We start from the raw sequence: 20681 nt of genomic DNA, 5'->3' as shown, positions 1-20681 counted from the left end.
CAAAACTTGCTGAGGAAGTGGAGGCCCACTATGGTTCAAAACAGAATATGCCAGGCTGTTAGGTGCAGAGAGTGAAGCTTGACATTTAGCAAATGGCTGTCCTCCTGCGACAACAGGTGTGGAATCAAGGCAAAGGCCATGGAGGCTTCCGTGCCAGACTTCTCAGTAATGGGTACCAGTGCTGTCGAGGCCAATCCGAGCTATTAAAATCATCCTTGGCTTGTCCTGTCTGACCTTTAGAAGTACCTTTGGGAGGAGAGGCAGAGGTGGAAAGGCATACACATGAAGATTGCTCCAATTGAAAGAAAGAGCATCCACTCTCCAAGCTGTGGGATGAAACCTTTTGTGCAAAACTTTGGCAGCTGATGGTTTAGTGGAGAAGCGAACAGATCTATGTCTGGAGTTCCCCATGACACTGTCAATTTCTGAAATACATGAGGATCCAATTTCCACTCGTGGGGATCCATAATTCGCCTGCTCAACACATCTGCTAAGGAGTTCTGTGCTCCTGGCAGAAACCTTGCCTGAAGATTGAGCTGTAAACTGAGAGCAGTCTCCCACAAAATCATTGCTTGCCTGCATAGAGAATAAGAATCGTTCCCCTTGCTTGTTGATGTACCACATGACAGTTGTGTTGTCTGTTAGAATCAACACCTGCCCTGGAAGAAGTAATTCCTTGAAAGCTATTAATGCAAACTGGACTGCTAACATCTCCTTCATGTTGATATGTAGATGTTGTAGTCTGACAGGCCACTTGTTTTGTATCCACTTTCCATTTAGATGAGCTCCCCAAGCTTTGTCTGAGGCATCTGTCGTTAAAATCTGACTCGCCTCTGGCCGGGTCACAGAGAGTCCCTTGTTTAGGTGACATTCCTGAGCCCACCACAAAAATTCCTTTTGAATGCAAGGTATTATTTGAATGACAGTGTCCAGATCCTGGCAGTGCTGTGTCCATACATTTTTGAGATACCATTGTAGCTTCCTCATATGCAGTTTGGCATTGAGAAGCACCAGAATACAAGATGCCATGAACCCTAAGGCTTGAAGGACTGTCCTTGCAGTCAGCCCGGACTGATGAGATAGTTGATGGAAGTAAAGGGATAGACTCTTTTGTTTGTCCGGGGTTAAAAAGGCCATCTGGGATGCTGTATTCAGTCTCACACCCAGAAAGCACATGTCCTGAGAGGGTACTAGACTGGACTTTTTCTGACATCCGGTAAATCACTGAGGCAAGAAAAAGCTAAAATATTCCCCAACGGGGTACTTAGCCAACTTTGAACTCGGTCTGAAACTTCGAAATCGAAAAATCTCAGAACGCCAACCGGCACTTGCAATGCTGCTTCTGCATCGGACCATGTGGCAAAAAAGACTGAGGATATGACGTCGGTCATGCGCATTTGTACCCTGACGTCCTGATGTCAGTCAAATGCGCCTTGACCGACGTCAGCCTTATACTTTGATATTCGGGCCGACCGAGGACAGTGGACTACCCAAGTGTAAGGACTGCAGCAATGTGAGATGAAGAACATCGTATAGTTCTGACGTTGAACAAAGCACAAAAGGCAACAGCGAGGGACATCGTGGTCTGGGCCTAAACAGGTGACGCAGTAAGAATGGAAGTCTCGGTGTGGTATATGCTTTCCACAGGCGAGACAGTTGTTAATGTTTTCTGACATCGGTTAGAGCAAGAAAAAAGGATCCCCAACAGGGTACTTGGCTTTAGAAGACTTCAACTTCAATTCAGGAATGAAACTCAGGTAGCGGCCGACCGGCACTCGTGCGAACTGCTTCTGCTTTAGACTCCTTGGCAAAAAAGACTGATGTAAATGTGTCGGCTGCCTGATTTTATACCACTGACAACCTGACGTCAGTCCTGGAGTGAAAACAGCTGATGCAGAACTACTAAGCCTCTGGTATTCGGGCCAACTGATGGCTAACCCTCCTGGCGGGATAACCCACGTTTGATGACTGCAACAGTGAAACACAAAGAATATCTCTGTCTGTGCATATTTAAAAATAAAAAAGGCTTGCAATTCGATGCCACATACTGCAAACTAACTGTACGTATCTCTAGTATTAGAATTACAATATGATTCTAAAAATTAAGGCAGTCCTGTTTTGTTTATACTCCCGCTTGACAGGTGATGCAGTCCAGCTGAAGCTTGGAGGCTAACAGAAACATAGCTATAGAATAAAATAAGATGGCAATGAATGTAAACTGTGGTCAGACAAAGAACTGCAGAGATCATAACTTCCAACCTCCGGTTATCAAGGACCGTAGCTATTTTGTAAACAGGTGGGCAGGTAAATTGCATCAGAATGTGGAAATGACAGTGGGAATACATTGCTGTCATTGGTACATAGTGATGCATCATTTAATGATTAAGTCACCAGAGTAAGCCAGTAGTCGTGATACTGTGAGGATTTTATCTCTTAGAGGATAGTTTCGCAGGATGAAACACAAATGAAAAAAATATATATTTTATGTTACAAGGTTCAGTCCTTTCTCAGAAATATTGAGGAAAGTAGTGTCTAGTTTATGGCCAATGGTTATTGCAGATGAGAGTTTGGGGAAATTGTTCCCGAAGCATGTGACCTTTTCCTACAGCTGTTTTTTTTCAATTTGAAGGAACATTTGAACCATCCCCATGTGCAACCACATGCTGGCAGTAGACCCCTAGGATCTTTTCCTTGTGGTAGGTGTAGTTTATGTGATAAAAATCAGGAATTTAACTGACACCTTTATCAATGGGGCCAAATTCTTATCACATGGGAGATTTAATTGCCAGTCATGCGAGGTGGTATACATCCTGGGCTGTGGATGTGATAAAGTTAGTTGGCACATTGGTTAAACCAAAAGGAAAGTCAGGGTGAGAAATCTGGAACACCTGGCGGACATTAGAAGGGCTAATATCCATAGTCCTGTGGTTGATCACTTTAAGAAACATGCAGGAAATGATTACTTTTTAGTGTTTTAGCTCAACCCATGTTGGGGTCCAGGCCTGGATTTTGGTAGAAAACTCAGCCTGTTGGAAACTACACTTATTTTTAATTTTAGTACTCTTTTTTTTTTTTTTTTTTTTTTCCCCTGGAGGTTTAAACTAAGAAGTCATTCTTAATTTTTAATGGTCATAGGGTAGGTTTGTTGTAGTCTTGGTAGGTCATATTCAAGCATTTTCTTTTGGATGTATACACATAGGGACACTAGTTACTTTAAAGATTTATTGTACATTGAATGTAACTGGATGTAACTGAATGTTGTTGTTCATTCGCTATTTAATGTGTGAGCATTTTGTACTTTTTCATCCCTTGAAGGCGAAACGTCGAGGTAAAGGATGGATTAAACTGGTGAAACTCTTCTTCGTTTTTTTTTCTGAAACACAAATTATCTGCAAGAATTTGTCATTCCTCTGGCATGCATAGCAACCACTGTGAAAAGGAGCATGTTGATCCTTAAACACTAACTAATGTATGTGAAGTTAATGACAGTTAACTGTAGGCTGTAAATGTTTCATGAACTACATTGCTCTATGTCACTGGGTTGCACCTCTCCATTTTTTTTTCCAGACTATGCAGAAATCAAATCGATTCTCCGGTAGTCCAGAAAACACTGCACAAACTCCAATATTCTGTTTCAAAATGGAAACAGACTACCAGAGTTTGTTACATCAGCTGAGTTACTATACTTTTTTTTTTTTTTTTTTTTTTTACAGAAAAGCATAGTAAATCGGCTAAAAGCAAGCATCAGGAACGGAAAAAAGTGGGCGTTCCCCATCAACATGATGTCATAGTGACATCACAAAATAGGCGGGGCATGGGCAGGAGAGGGGTTGGGAATGGGTGAGGCTACAGGTGATGCAGAGGGCATGGTCTTACTCCAGTTTTAGCCTCAACAAAAGTTGACAACCCTATGTTTCAAGGTCTAAGTCTAGAGGAGTAACAGTAAGTGGATTTGGGGAAAAAAGGAGGGAAAGATTAGAGCAAGATAGTATGGCCAGGGAGGAGGCAAAAGGAGGAGTAGAATAAAGAAAACAGGAAGCATTTTGAATGTAGAGTACCAGTAAGAGTAGAAAATATGGAAAAATGAGAAACTGAATGGATGAAGGCCTGTCAGATAATAAATACAATAGTTTTACAAATCATCATGTATTGTGGACAGAAGACAGGAAAAGCTGCCTAGAAAGGTGAAGACAGTGTAGGGTTAGCCTGGTGTGGAACAAGAGCAGACAGGAGAGGCCCTAGGTCAACTGGTGCCCTAGGCAAAACAGCTCCACGGTGCCCCCCAACACATTACCTGGTGTCCCCATCCTGGTCTACCTACACCAAATAAATACTGGAAAAGTGCCCCTGCTACACCGGCGCCCTAGGCGGCCGCCTAGTTGGCCTATGCCTAAGGCCGGCCATGAGAGCAGAGTCATGTATCTAGTAACTGTTGCTGAAAAGTTTATCATTGTCATTTTGTCTAAGTAGTACAGGCAAGGAGTTATAGATAGGAGGAGTACACACTGTAACCAACTAAATTATTAGATGGGTTACATCGAGTAGTAGTTCATTAGCAAAGTTTTCTGCCTGGGGAGTAACATTGAAGAATGTTGCTTAGGACTCATCACTGTTCAGGACTGTTGATGTGTGGTTAGCAGCTGTGAGGTAGTTCTAGGCATGAGTCGGTGTCTTCTTGCAGAGATTGTTAAGTAAGGAGATGTCTTGTACAGTGAGTCTAGCTTCTGATGGGCTTTCTTAACTGCTTCTTTTATGTTGTAGTCAAATTTTTGTCATTCACCAATTGTGACTCCTAGCAGCTTAGTATTGGGTACTACTACTATTTTTTACTGTTTTCTGTTTAGGGTGACATTTGGAATAAACAAGATTACTTTAGATTTTTGGGGGTTCAAAAACAGTTGGGAGTTGGAGAGTCAGGTTTCAATGGAGATGAGAGATTACTGGGTTAGCCAAGGATTTTAGCTGTGCAGATGAATATCAAGGAAAATGCTTAGTAGCTATGTGTAGGTCACTAATGAATATAGTTAAGGGTAGGGAACTCAGGATGGTCCCAGCAGTACTGCTACTGACATAAGGAGAAACCATCTTGCATTTTACAGCCTGTGATCCACTGGACCTTTAGCTTTGAACCAGAACAGTGGTACTGATGTATCCAGTCCCAGTAAGGCAATTTTTTGAATCAACCTTTTATGAGAGACTGTGCCAAATGCTTTTGACATGTTGAAGATTACTGCAGATGTCAGGCTGCCTGTATTTCTGTAACTAAGGGCTGCTGTGGGCAGAAACAGTATTATGTGGGGTATAATAGATTGTTGTCTGCTACTGGCTAGGCTTAAATACATTTTTCTAGCACCTTGGATAGTGAGGACACAATGGTGATTGGCATGTAGTTGGAGAAGTCAGTAGAATTTCCACCTTTATGGAGTGTTATTAAGCAAGATTTTTTCCCACAAGGCAAGTACATTTTTATGGAACAGATAATTAGAATAGATATCGGATATGGTGTCATCTTGCTGCTCTTTTGATGCATTCTACAGTTAGGTTTTTAGGAGCTACAGTGGTAGGTTTTACTTGAAAAAACAGCTTTCTGATAGTGGATATGGGGAACAGGAGAAAAAGAGAAGTTATTTGTTAGATGTGCTGAAAATGGTGATAAGGTTGTAGGGCCAGATATTTTTTAATAAGGAGGTAACGAAGTCTATGAAATATAAGTTGAATTGTGTTGCTATACTAACCATTTGTGAGTTTGGGGAGGGGGAGGTTGGGTAGTTTGACCAGGGTGCAGAAGTTGGTTGATTGAGGATCCGCAGGGTTTATATTTGTTTTGATTTGTATTTTGGAGACCTGTGTAGTAAGCCTTGTCATGACTTATTTTGTGCTTAGTTTTGTTTCCAAAGTGTTTATAGATTTTGGGAGGTGAGGTTCAGTTTTGTTTTTTAACTAATATTTCCACAGTTTGTATCTTTACTCCACTAAGGGTTTAGTTTGCTTACACAGCCACAGAACTGGAGTACTGTTTATTCATTTAGTTCTAACAGGGGCATGCAAGTTTAGAACATTTAGGAAAGTTGTATTAAAAAGGGATACTGCATTCAAGGGGATGGCAAAAAATTATTTCTTAAGTACCTTTAGAGGTAAAGGTGTCATTATGAAATTATTTAGGTTTCTTACCTGATTATAACATTGTTGTCCATGTATGGTGGACTGACCTCACATGATAAAGGTTGGAGTGTGGCCCGTAAGGGTGTTGGGAATAGAGTCAATTGATATAATGTTCTTAGGGATATTAAGTCACAATCCAAGCACTAGTGAAGTTATTCCTTGTATTTTTGTAGTTATACACGACTTGAGTAAATATGATTAGATTTAAGGTAATAAATAATGTGTCAGTAGTTGATCTTTACAATCAATGTTGACATCACCATGTACAACAGTCCCTTGTGGATCATTAAGTTCCAGTAAAAGAACTCTTCAGCAATGCAACAATATATGTGGTTTCAGGAAGTAGGACTGGATATGCTGTGGCATCTTGCTGCTGTTTTGATGTACAGTATTCTGCAGATAGCTTTTATGGCCAAGATTAAGTGTGGACATGAGGATTTCAGTGTTAATGGCAGGAGGAATCTGTTTAGGTAGATGATGGCTACGCCACCAATTTTAAAAAAAATGTTCCTGTCAAGTATGACAATATTTTAGAATGGTGAGAGAATTTCTTCATCCTTTATATTTTGTTTTAATCAGGTTTCAGTTATGACTAAATCATCTGGGGTAAGGTGGTTTATCCAAGCATGGAACTCTGATACTTTGTTCCATATGCTGAAGTTGTTTATGTTACAGAGGCAAAGGCCTGTTTTATATGATTGGTGTATGAGGTCCACTGAGATAACGTTACTGGGGGTACTGAGAGAGCTCAGGCCTTTCAGCCTTCCTGAAGGGTTTTGCTCTGTCAAGGTACCGGAGTTGCTGGTGCACATCCAAGGTATGAAGTAGCCTCTCTCACTTATTCCTAGGCTCTAGAAAAGAACAAGGTAGGTTGACTGACTGAGAATGAATTCTCAGATCACTTTCAGGATTAAAAGAGAGTTAGTGTGTAACATAACACTATCCCTGTGGAAAATAAGGTAAGGTTGTCTCACCATGAGAGCTTACAGCCCAGAAACTTGTTTTGCAGACATCAGATCAGCAAGAGAGTTTTCCATGTGACAAGCTTCAGATAAGCCTGAGAAGCAGGTTCAAAAGGTAGTAAGGTCAAATTTTCCAGAACAAAGTGGAGACCCCACGAAGGAGGAATTTGTTTGAGAGGCTATTTCATATGTAATACTCCTTTCATGAACTGTTTTACCAAAACAGAAGAAGAAGAAGAAGGGGGAACAACTGACAGGCAAGCAGAAATGGATGCTTAATGTAATTTAATGACCATATATGATAAGAAATCTTGGAGTAGCTCACAAATATTTCAGGACCAGTGGGATAGTAGCCTCAAGGCCGCTTTGTTTCCATTTAGGCACCATTTAGAATACTTTATCCATTTGCAAACATAAGATTTTTAGTAACAGGTTTTCTGGCCTCAACACTTGCGCACATCTTTGTGAAACAAGTATCTAAATGGAGTCGAGATTAAATCATCAAAGCTGTTAGTTGTAGTTGCTCCAAACTTGGGTGCACTAGTCTCCCCTGAGACTGTTTGAGAAAATCCAGAGTGTATGTATGTGTTAAATGCCCTTGGTCAACATGGATATAAGCCGCATCAGATCAGAAATGATGGACTTACCACAACACTGAAACTTCTTTATCCCTAGTATTTCTGATTTGACAGATTGGACACAGCTGCCCTGCTGTTCTCATCCACTACTTCAGTACCTGAAGTGCTCCACCCATAGCTCTCAACCTTACATTTTCAAAATGAGGAATATTACCTGTCATAATGTGGAACAAATGAACAAAATGTGGAACACTATTAACTTAAATTAAGCTTACACGACAGTGTGTTACTTCATACCTTTAAAACATTATTTTAATGAATTAATAAGATTCGGTACTATTTACCATAGATATCAGTTAAATTCCTAGCTGTGAATGTGTGACAGACCCTTTTAATGTGGAACTTTGAGGAACATGGGCTTTTTAAGACCCAAAATGAGGTATACTTGAGAGGTATGGCTTCACTTCCAGCTCCTTCCTTGTTCCTAAAATGCACCTGTCATCTGCCCTGCCTCAGATGGAGTTTGCTGCCGATTAGTAGTGAAAGAAGATATGAAGGATAAGAGTAAACCTTAAAAGGGCAGGTTTAAAATAGCTCTACTAGGTCCATCCAAAGAAAAGCAGAAACAAATCTGGTAGGGGAAGGTGGATGGGATATCATACTGGTGTCATACTGATCATACTAGGGAAGAAAAGGATAGAGTGTGATGGCAAGCACACAACTTCTGTATCCTGTTTCAGCCCATCTATTACAGAATCATAAGCTACCAAATTCCTTGGGTGAAATAATGACAGGATATTTTTTTAGCAAAGCAGCTCCAAATGAGGATCTAGATCTGAGGAGAATGCCTATCTTGTATTGTTTACAGAAGGTATGCAACATACACCAAGTTGTGTCCAGATGGCAGACTATGATTATGTCGGCTTGCAATTACTACAACTGGGACTTTATAGTGTGTTGACTGAAATTCTCAAGGACAGACAAAGCCAAAGTAATCCACTGCACACATTACGTTTTTCCTCCAGATAGGGGAATACTAGATTCTAAGCAGACTCAGGTTAACTGCAGCCACTGCCATGTATTTGATGAAGACCACAGAGGGGCAGTGGTGAGACTGAATGGCAGGACTCTGAACTGGCAAAGCACAGTTCCTACCCAGAAACACAGAAATTTCTTGGAAGCCTTGGCTATCTTTATATGCAAACAGACATCCCAGAAGTCTAAAGAGCACATCCAATCTCCCTCCTCTAAATAGGGAAGGGATGACAATCTGTAACCTACTTCTCCTTATATATAAAGTTATGTTGTTGAGGTTGGGTATCAATCACCCTGAGGTCCTTTGTTTTTTTGAGAACTAAAAGGAATGCAGAATAAACTCTAGATCCTTTTTAGTCTGATGGAACTGGCAGCTGAGACATGGTCTACCTCTATTTTGGCTGCCTCCTTCTGTTAGGATGGAACATCTGGTAAGGGAAGAGAGGTTTCCAGGATAAAATTAAAAATGGAATTATAAGGGCTCTGGAAATGATCTCCCTTGCCCCTTTCTGTCCTGCACAATGGACAGCCATTTTATCAGATGGAGAGATAATCAACCCTTGACTGCTTCCAGAAAGGAAAGTTAATTAAGTCCTCAGTGGTGCTGTTGATAATTCCTGGTGAAGGGTGATGCAGCCACATATTTTGTGGTCCACCTCTGCCATTAGGGTGGTGTCTGTTAAAAGTTTTCATAGTCACAACAATTTCTACAAAATCACATAGGACTGGTGTTGGGACTTACTGGCAAATCATCACTGTGCAGCATAGAACTTCACCAAAAGCCATGAACATTTTCTCCTCTTTCTTACTCAAACAATCCTTCCTTCACCTTGGGACTAAAATGTGGGGACTTTTTAAATGGGATATTGATGAAGGATGCCCTAAATTCTCTTGTAAAATCATACAATCGGACTCAGCTTAGCTGCCCATGGCCCTGCCTGCCCCATCAAATACATTACACAGCCTTACAGACAGTGAAATAGCACTGTGCATCCTTGCCACCTGCTACTCTGGTCTGTAATGCAAATTGGTGAGCAATGTTTTCATTGTGTTGAGCTTTTTCCACAAGATCACACTGAAGGTAGGTCTTGTGTGTCAGGTAGTTGGTGTCCAAACTGTAAAAAGTATAATATGTAAAGTTCCACTTCCAGATGTGACTGACTACTTGAGAATTCTAATCTGGAAGATGAATTGTGGGGGTCTCTTGACATGGCTGCCTCTTCACGGCTATCACCACTATGATGGAGTCACCAAGGGGAACCTTAGTCCAAGCTGGTCTATCCTTGGGCATGTGGGGTATCTTGTCACGTTTTATAGAAATAGACTCCACTACACTGGGCTCTTGTGAAGTCCTTTCCATGACCAGCTCAAATATGCTATTGGTGAAACGGACCACCAAGACAAAGGCAAGGCCGACTGAAACGCCACCTGCAGGACCACTTCCTTAGGTAAGGGGGTTCCAAGGGCCAGAATCCTCTCTTCCTCATCAATTCCAGCATCTCCCTATATTTGTGGCATTTTAGGAAATTGTGGGATATTCTCCTCTTCAATGAGATCTGTGTCGGGGGGGGGGGGGGCACAACTCCACTGGAAAATGGAGTTGCCTCCTCTTGCACATTCTCTTTCTCAAAACATTAGCAGAAGACTCGTGATCAGAAGATGATTCCTTTTCAAATGGCTGGCATCTACAAGGACGTTTTGGTACAGATGTTTGCTGGGACACAGAGAATGAATTCAAGATTCAAAACTGAGAGGTGTCACAGGGTAGAGCTTAAGTAAAAAGTTAGTCTCTAAACTGTACTGGCCTGGCCTAGAAAGCTTCTTTGGAGCCTTGTCCAAAAACTTGGTTGCTGAATTTATGGCTTTTGGCATCATGATTGATGCCAGTACCAAGCAGTACAACTCAGAGTCCATGACACAGATATCGTATGAGACTGAAACCTCAGTGCCAAGGATGTTTTTGTCACTGAAAGCTCAAAAGCCGATGTTACAGAAACTAAAAATGGCACCAGGTGCCAATGCTGGGAGCCAAGCCAGGGGCCTCAATGATTTCATGCCTAGAGGATCAAAACACAGAAGGAGTTGAGGTCGAGACCACAGATACTAAGGGAGTCCGTGCCAATGAAGGGATGGCCATCACTGCCAATATGGGTGCCAGGAAATCATACTCCATTCTAAAACTCCCGAGGCCAATAAAGCACCCAGGGAGGGAGCACAGAAGTGAATAGGACAGGACATCCTCTGGCTGCCCTAGATACAGAGGTGGAGAAGGAGACACCAATGCCTTCATTATTTTAATCCAATCTATATGAATTAGCCGGTCTGATATAAATATAGTCAACCTCATAGACACTGAAGATGAGGAAATGCACTCCAGGTACAATGACATTTCCTGCTCTGTGAAGAAGATATCAAGTCTTGTCCATGGGGTAGACTTAGAAAAGACAGACTTCAGTTTAAGAGACTGCAGTGGGAGAAGCTTGTCTGGTTTCTGCAGGAGGTTGAATGGTCTTGACCAAAGAATTTTCTGGTTAACTTTGATGAGACAGTTCTCTGTCTCAGTACCTTGACCCTAGTAGACCCAGCCTTCTTTTCTCTTTCCTCCCTGGTGGTGTGTTTTTTTAGTTTCAGTGGGTAAAAGACCCTTCAAGATAAGTTTGCTTTTCCTTTCTTGTAAATTTTGATGGCTAAAATTTCTACAAACTTCTCAATCTGCACTTAAGTGATCCACTCCCAGGAACTTGACTCATAGGTTGTGTGTATCCCTGAGGGGGAAACACACATATTCCGAAACAAACCCCCCTCAATTTTCTCAATGTTTATGCAGGGGGGCAAGCCCTCCTGCACCCCCCACACTTCCCACTAAATATACCAACTCTGATATCGCACTACAGTGAGGAAAAGGAAAATGTCCCATTCTGCACTGTATGCAGAGCTCCGTTCAGAATTTCGAATATCTAAAACTTTGATCACATGGTCTCAACCATATGGAATTCGAGATTTTTGGAATTTGAAATTCTGAAGGGAACCCACACACACAATATATACCTGGAATGTTTATAGAAGCTCAAGGCCTTGTCAACACCAATACACAGGTTCAGTTCAATACATCACAAATACACTGTAGAGAGAAGTGATGCAGAAGCACGTCATCAACGTTGGGTAGAATTTCTACATACTAAAACACTAACTAAATTGTCTGTTGAAAAAGATACCAAGTAGTGAAAAAAAGCTTTTAACCAGCAATGACAATAAAGAGACAGCACAAAGGATCCCTTAACTAAACCTAAAAGGTAAGTTAGAAGGGGAGGAATGGTTGAATTCTGCTTAAAAGGCCTAACCATTTGAGGAGGAGAGGATACACCAGATAAACTATCAAAAAATAGGAAAACAACTCAGTCTAGCCATCTAATAAAATATTCATTTCCTCAGCAAAAAGTTAGAACAATAAATACACTTGAGCAAAAAGATTATCAAAAAGGTCATCCACTAGACCAAGTCTTTGTTACTCTCCCTATACTCTGGCACATGCTGGAAGAGGAGGTCATAGAGTTGGCCCCATCCTCAATAAAGGATAAAAGGTTTCTAGTCCAGAAATTTCCTGCCCCCCCCCCCCCAAAAAAAAAAAAAGCTGTCATGGAGACAGATGCTGGACCTATCCTTTCTGAACACTTTTGTCAAGGTCCTAAAATTCAAGATGCTCACCCTTCAGACAGTGCTTCCTCTTCTGCCAATTGCTGATCCTGGGACTTTAAGGATATGCTTACAGCTTCAAGAGATGATATAAATTTCTTGTGTCTGGTTCATACAATCAGTTATCTGCACTGCTTTTTGGGTGATTAACTGCACCTCAAGTGTTTATGAAATGCTTTGCTCCAGTAGTGTCCCACTGCCAGAATCTTGGCATTCACATTTTTCCTTACTTGGACAAGTTTCTGATCTGTGCAGAGTCTGCATCTAAGTGTTTGGAATCATTAAAGAAGGATCTCAACCTTATTTTCCCAGCTAGGGTTTGAGTTGAACATGTAGAATTCATGCCTGACATCCTCTCAAATAGACGTCTTTCGGTGGTATTTATCTGACGCAGACAAAAGAATAGTCTTTTCTTCCTGAAAACAAGGTCCTGCTCTACCAGACAATATTTCAGGAATTCTCCAGAAGAAACAGCCAAACAAATTCATATTCTCTTGGACAGTAGTGTTATTGTATGCATTTTAACCTTTTCCAGTGATTAACAAGGTACTTCTGAAGATTCAGAAAGAAATGCTTAAGTTCACTGTGGTGATCCCCTATTGGCCTAGGAAATCAAGGTTCTCCCTTATAATGGTATTGCCCAAATGTAAATACCACATACTTCTTCACACTCTGGATTTGTTCACACAATCTCAGGGTAGATTGGTGCATCCCAGTTTGTAGCTACTACAACTGATAGCCTGGATGATTCAATCTCGACTCTGCTGATGTACTTGTTTTATGAGGATGAACAGCATATGTGTTAAAGGAGGACAGAAAACCTGCTTCTTACGTTCAAATGGACAAGTGGTGCCTTAATAGGAACAGGGGGTACCCTGAAGTTAATGTCTCTCTGGTCTTGAAATATTTGTGTGAGATACTTCAGGATGGCTTATTCTATGCTTATATTATGGTGCATTTAGTGGCCATTACTGCTTTTCTGTCAATGGATCTCCCTCATTCTTCTTCTCTTTTGGTTAAACAGTTCATGAAGAGTATTGTACAGCAGACCCCATCACAAGCAAATTCATCCTTCATGAAATCTTAGCTATGTTCTGGAAATATTGACCTTACCAGAACCTAATGCTCTGGCTGATATAACTCTCAAAAGGGGAAAACTGCTTTGCACATTGCTCCGACATTTGCAATGAATATTTCTGAGCTACATGCTCTCAATGTGGGGCAACCTTACCTAATTTTCCACAGTGATAGGGCTGCGTTATGCACTAACCCATCTTTTAAGCCAAAAGTGGTCTCAGAACTCACTCAATCTATCAACCTTCCCTTTGTTCTTCCCAGAACCTAAGAATAAGGGAGAGAGGATACATCATATCTTCGATGTGCATTACCTTGAAAGAAGAAAACCCTTCAGGAAAGCTGAAAGGCTTTTTATTTCAATCATGGGGGCAAAGAAGGGTCAACCGGTCTCTAAGCAAACCATCGCTCATTGATTGTCCTTGGGTATTTTTTGTTATACCCACAATGGCAAGGCAAAGTAAAGACACATTCCAACAGGGCTTTTTACTCTTCAGTGGTATACTGAAAAGAATGGACTCAAAGTATTCTAGAGGCATCAACTTGGTCCTTAAGTCCATACTTTTACAAAGCACTACAAGCTGGATGTCTTTTCTAGATCCAGAAAAGACTCTTCTAGGACCATTCTCCAGGGACTCCTGAATCCTTACCCTTCCTCCCAGGTTGGGTAAGCTTTGAGAATCAACATGAATGCCAGTAAGGCAGCATGTTTGTTAAACACAGTACATCTGCGCAAGTCCTATTTACCTGTAATAGCAGATGTTAAAACACACTGCTTTAATGTCAGTATTAATTCACCATCCCCCTTGTTGGATGTACATAGTTTGGCTTTGAAGTTGCTGGTGATGTTCACCAGCCTATTATTATTTCTGTGTGTGTGTGGTTTTTGGTTTAAACAATAGGTGTTTGCAAAGACTAACTCCAAGTTCTCCTTCTGCTGCACCCTAGAAAACTGAAAGGGTCCTGTGGGTCTAGTCCCTGTACTGCCTGCCAGGTGATTGGTCCATCACTATGGTTCTGATGAAATCTACGGACTAGTAGATGAAAGCGCTCAACATTTGTGACTATTAAAGAGATTTATGCTGATTACAGACTGTTGGGATGTGACACTCATTTTGTCAGTGAACCAGTTCAGTATTTTTGTTTTTGGGATGGTCCATCACAATGACAATCAGGCAGTGGGATTGACACTGAGCTTTGTAGACTGCCAGAAGAAGGGTGGAAGGGTACTACAACCCGAATGTCAGTAAGGCAGTGTGTTTGTTGAATATTTATGAAGTAGCTTTTTTTATCCAGCAACAAAATAAAAGTAGATTAGCCTCATTTAAGCAGAGCACAGGCTACGAGTACAATACTCACCTGAAATGCATGTTACAGGACAATACTAGAATAACTGCTTATATATCATCGAAGTCTGTGTACACAGAGTAGCAAAGAGATGGTACACAAAACATTCACATAAAAGGCTTACTAAAAAGGGCACTAGCCAATAATAACTACAAATATTAATTCTGAAAATCAGCATGCACAATATATGCAAATTCAGATAAACTTTCCAGCACTGCTCTCCTCAACTACCAACACCTTCTAAGTCCTCCACCATCCTCTGCCCAGAATCTCATTACCCCACACAGAATTTCCACCATGGTCTAAACCTGAAATATATAATCATGTGAATTGTAAAATTTGCAATTTTCTCATAACTGTAGTTGAATCTATTATTTGCTAGTGTACATTTTTGTTAGAGATTGCTACTTTCTGTTCTGGTTTTGATACATAGATCTTGCTGCCTCTGACTGCATCTTCATTATTGATTAGTATTATTCACACCATCTACTTGTGATAATTCACATACAAACCAAGAGTGTTTTCATCTGATCTGCACAAGCAAACAAACAAAAGGAAATAAATGCTAAAAGATGCAGCTTTTTTCAGAATTATCTACTACAAAATAAGTCTGCAGAATTGCTACATGGCTCCAAGTTCTCATATGGCAGTCATCCTAAATGGTGTCATAAAAGACAAATTCAAAAATTAAATTGATGAATTTAAACTACCTCATTCAATACATTAACTAAATATATTGCTACATAGCACAGTAAATGAACCAAACAATGCAGAAAATAACTATGCTGCTAAACAGGTTAATTTTGTTTTCTGGACAAACAATATTGTTCAGCTAAACCACGTGAGCAGCTTTTGCTTAGCAGCTTTAACTGTATCTTTACAGCAGCACACTTGGCAATCATCTTTCTGTAGTTTGTTGCATAGATGCAATTCTTTTTTTCAAATATCATTTTTATTGCATTTCACTTCTATTTAAATACAAGAAAAGAATGACACAGAAAATATACATACAAGCTACTTGGAATATCAAGTTTCAGTCGTCCAAATACGACATGCATAACATAAATCATCAATGTTAGGGTAACAATTATACAGAATTGTCTAATAATCAAGCTGCTCTTAATGAGCTGTAAAACAGACATTTACATAAAGATAGTATACAATATATTGAAAATGTGACATTAAAACAATGCAACCAGATATTCTAATTGGAACGATACAGAGAAGATTAGCATGGCCCCTGTGCATAGATGCAATTCTTGACATTTTAAAATGCAAATATGTTTGACAAAAAAAGGTCTGCATTGGCTAAATAAATAATTTTAGTTCTAAAACAACTGAAACTCCCTGCTGTTGTTCATGTTCTTTAAAATGTGGTAGTGAGACTAGCCAACTCATTTTGTTGCACAAAACTCAAGGGACAGTTCATATTTGTACTCTTGACAAGCAGACTCACTTAAGAAAAGGGTGGTACTGCTGTATGACTCATCAATTCCTTATTCTCAATCTTGGCTGTGAGGAGCTGGCCAGTCACTTCTGTCATGTTTGTGTTTTAGCCCCACCTATGTTCTCAGACATTTGACAAAATAACAATAGCATTCACAAACATCAACCAAGAGTTGCACTTAAGAGTTTTAAAGGCTCACTTGCTTCATTTCACTTGCAAATATTTTACATGAAAAGTAAACAGCATGGTTTTGAGATAGATGGTCATATAACAAAAAAAGTCAAAAATCATCTTGAGTAGCCCACAAAGAATGAACCTTTCATAAACTAGACACTGCTCTACTCAAAAACAGTGTGCGCTTTCTGAGAAGAGGAAGTTACCTGACATATGACTCCAAGTGCCAAAACAGGATCCCCTTCCCTTCCCTTCATCTGGTAGCACAATGAAGAAATCTTAAAACAGGTCAAAGCAGTACTTCACAAATGAAAACACTAACAAGTTAACCTTCCAGAGCTTTAGTTTTCTTCCCGCATAATCATTAATCATTCAATACATTCAAACTAGAGTAATTGCTTGGAGTTCATTAAAAAGTGAACCACTTGCTTCATGACTGTAAGCATAAAGTGACCATTTATAAATGACCGCCACCCACACCTACTACCGTCAGTCCACAACTGGCAGGGGTAAGAAGACAGTACACTCAAGTATATCCATGTTTTCCTACTCAAGGCAGAGAAACTTTATGAAACCTTTCTAAACTAATACCAATAAAATGTTAGGGATACTTTACATTTCTATAATTAAGACCACCACTTTGACTTTAAAAAGCAAACAGCCATAGTTTGAAATATCTTTTTTTTTTGTCAGACAGAGAAAAATAATCACTTTTTCTATAATGTATGGCATCCATTTAAGTTTTACATGTAGCTGACGCAACATGCAATTATAAGTATGATACAAGTCAGATTGCTCAAGTCATCAGGCATAGGGTAACTGTGGACGTCAGATTTGTGGTCAGTTCAGGGAAGCAGCAAGATGAAAGGTTGGATCTGGGAACAAAACAGCCTGTGGCTAAGCTCTCCCTTCTGCAGAGAGGCTCATCAGGAAAGCAGTGAATTCTGGGGATGTCCTGAAAAATCCTTACTTACATGTGTGAGGGAGTAATTACTTGGGAGCACACAACATGCCTGCTTAAGGTGGTTCAGTAAGTAAGCAAAAAGTGCCACTATAACATGACTGTTCTGGGGATCTTGACATTCAGCTCTTGCCTACCAAAAACAAGGAAAGGACAAACAGGTGGACTTCAAACAGTAGGAAGTCAGGCATAAATAAATTAATTATGCAAATGGTGTTTAATAATGACAAATGACTTTAATCCTACATAATAGAAGTGCTGTCCTGTATTGACCACACATATTCCTTAACAGCATGATTAAAAGAATTGTGTGTGTGTGTGTGTGTGTGTGTGTGTGTGTGTGTGTGTAAATACTGAAAGATGAACAAGACACAAAAATCCTTTATTGAGAATAGGGCATCTGCATCCAATCTTCTTCCAGCAAATATAATACAATATAATGAACATTTAAGATAGCTGGGCCCATTTTTCTAGATTAAAGCATTACCGGTAATAAGAAGAATATTATTTCAAGGAGCAATAAAAATGAATGCAGTAAAAAATAACAATACATGTACAGTCAAGACAATTATACAGCATAAACACTTACGTTTTCCCAAAGTGATGATTTGCACTTAGAAATGCTGTCACAAGTCTTTCAATCCAGTTGAAAGACAAACATAACAGAATGCCCTTCATTTTCCCCAAAAAAGAACTGCCCACTTCCTTTTTCACATAAGTGAATGACTAGCAGGATGGAACTATAGCGGTTAGTCACCAGAGAATGAGCTGCAGAATTTCTGTGACATGTGTATGTCTCCATACTTAAAATATACTCCCATTCTTGGAAGAAACAAGCATTTAAAAAAAATTATCCTTGGGGCATCCAGGGAATCATTCTGTAGCCCAACTCATAAGACTATGGAATCGGGATGTTAATAAGTCATCTTCTTTTTTCTGCTGTTCCCGTTAGGGGTCGCCACAGCAGATAATCTGTTTCCATTTCTTCCTGTCCTCTGCATCTTGCTCTGTCACACCAACCACCTGCATGTCTTCTCTCACCACATTAAATAAACCTTATCTTAGGCCTTCCTCTTTTCCTGTTACCTGGTAGCTTCATCCTTATCTTTTTCCCAATATACTCAGCATCCCTCCTCAGCACATGTCCAAACCAATGTAATCTTGCCTCTCTGGCTTCGACTCCAAACCTTCCAACCTGGGCTGACCCTCTAATACACTTATTCCTAAATCCTGTCCACCCTTGTCACACCCAGTGCAAATCTTAACATCTTTAACTCTGCCACATCCAGCTCTAACCCCTCTGCCTTTTTGTCTATGCTACTGTCTCCAACCCATATAACATAGTTGGTCTCACTACTCTCTTTAAGACCTTCCCTTTCACTCTTACTGGTACTTGGCTGTCACAAATCACACCAGACACTCTTCTCCACCCACTTCATCCTGCCTGTACTCTCTTCTTCATCTCTCTTCCACACTCACTGTTACTCTGAACTATTGATCCCAAGTATTTAAAATCATCCACCTTCGCCACCTCTACTCCTTGCATCCTCACCATTCCTCTATCTCTCATTCACTCACATATATTCTGTTTTAGTCCTGCTGACCTTCATTCCTCTTCTCTCTAGAGCATATCTCCATCTCTTCAGGGTCTCCTCCACCTGTTCCCTACTCTCACTACAGATCCCATTGTCATCTGCAAACATCATAGCCCACGGGGACTCCTGTCTGATCTCATCTGTCAACTTGTCCTCACCATTGCAAATAAGAAAGGGCTCAGAGCTGATCCTTGATGTAATCCCACCTCCACCTTAAATGCATCCATCAATCTCACCGCTGTCACACTACCCTCGTACATATCCTGTATCACTCTTACATACTTCTCTGACACTCCCGACTTCCTCATACAATACCACAACTCCTCTCTAGGCACCCTGTCATATGCTTTCTCTAAGTCTACAAAAACACAATGCAAGTCCTTCCAACCTTCTCTGTACTTCTCCATCAACACTCTCAGAGCAAACATTGCATCTATGGTGCTCTTTCCCAGCATGAAACCATACTGCTGATCACTAATCATCACGTCCCTTCTTAACCTAGCTTCCACTACTCTTTCCCATAACTTCATGCTTTGACTGACCAGTTTAACCCCTCCGTAGTTACTACAGCTCTGCACATCACCCTTATTCTTAACAAATCGGTACCAAAACAATTTTTCTCCATTCCTCAGGCATCCTCTCACTTTCCAAAATTTCATTAAACAATCTGGTTAAAAACTCCACTGCCATTTCACCTAAACACCTCCATGTTTCCACAGGTATGTCATCTGGACCAACAGCCTTTCCATTCTTCATCCTCTTCATAGCTATCCTTACTTCCTTCTTGCTAATCCATTCCATTTCATGATTCACTATCCCCACATCATCCAACCTTCTCTCCCCTCTCATTCTCTTCATTCATCAACCCCTCCAAGTACTCTTTCTATCTGCTCATACGTGTCTGTAGAAATTTACCAGGATCATCATGGTGCTTGGAGAATTAGTAGCATAACAGGTGAAAGAACAAACCAGAGTGCTCATTTATTCTAAAATATGTATTTTGTTTTCTTTAAATGGGGGGAAAAGAATTTCATCAAGGACAGTACTGCATAACTGGAACAGACAGAGATGGATAAATCCTACTCTGTGACTCGCACTTGATTTTTTAGCCTGGGTGCTTGGTGGAACTCGTGTTGGGTGGGAAAGGAATAAAAAGGCACTGCTTGTCATCTTTATTTTGGAGTTGTGGGGGTGGGGGGAGGGTTGAGTGGTTTGCATATGGGGATGGGACACTCTAGTCATGGGGAGACTAGGACTTTTGAGTGTCGGCATGACTGGGACAGAAAGTGAGCCAGTTGGCCTGCCTACCCCAGGCTGAAAGCAGGAGTCATTCTTGTAATCTACATCTTGCTTCTTGCCCCGTTATTGACATAAGCACGTAGGGGAAGGTAAGGCTAGAGCTTGAAAAGCAAAGTATCTACCTCTGGTGACAGCAGTGCTGGCTCACAGGCTTGATCGTTGTAACTTGTGGGGAAGCACAACCATCAACAGTGAAGGGAGTAACCTGAGTGAGTACTGCGGGAGATAAACAACTAAGTGAATCATACAAGATTTCTGAAAATAAGGCAGCAGGTCAAGCTAGAAAGGCAGCTTAGGGGAGTCTCAGTGCAATGGAGTGTCAAAGCGCATCACCTACAATAATAAAAGCTTACA

The 20681-nt window shown here is 40.6% G+C and overlaps 1 protein-coding gene and 1 pseudogene across 1 annotated transcript in view; one reads left to right on the top strand and one right to left on the bottom strand.

The window, feature by feature from the left end:
- The window catches only part of FNBP1L (formin binding protein 1 like), an 879562-nt gene that overhangs the window by 347214 nt on the left and 511667 nt on the right, over positions 1-20681 (bottom strand). The window lies entirely within an intron of this gene.
- On the top strand, positions 16043-16137 carry LOC122814658 (annotated as a pseudogene).

The sequence above is a fragment of the Protopterus annectens genome, chromosome 10.part0, assembly GCF_019279795.1.
Source record: "Protopterus annectens isolate FY-2018-M chromosome 10.part0, PAN1.0, whole genome shotgun sequence".
NCBI classification, from domain to species: domain Eukaryota; kingdom Metazoa; phylum Chordata; order Ceratodontiformes; family Protopteridae; genus Protopterus; species Protopterus annectens.
This window is presented reverse-complemented; position numbering and strand designations above follow the sequence as displayed.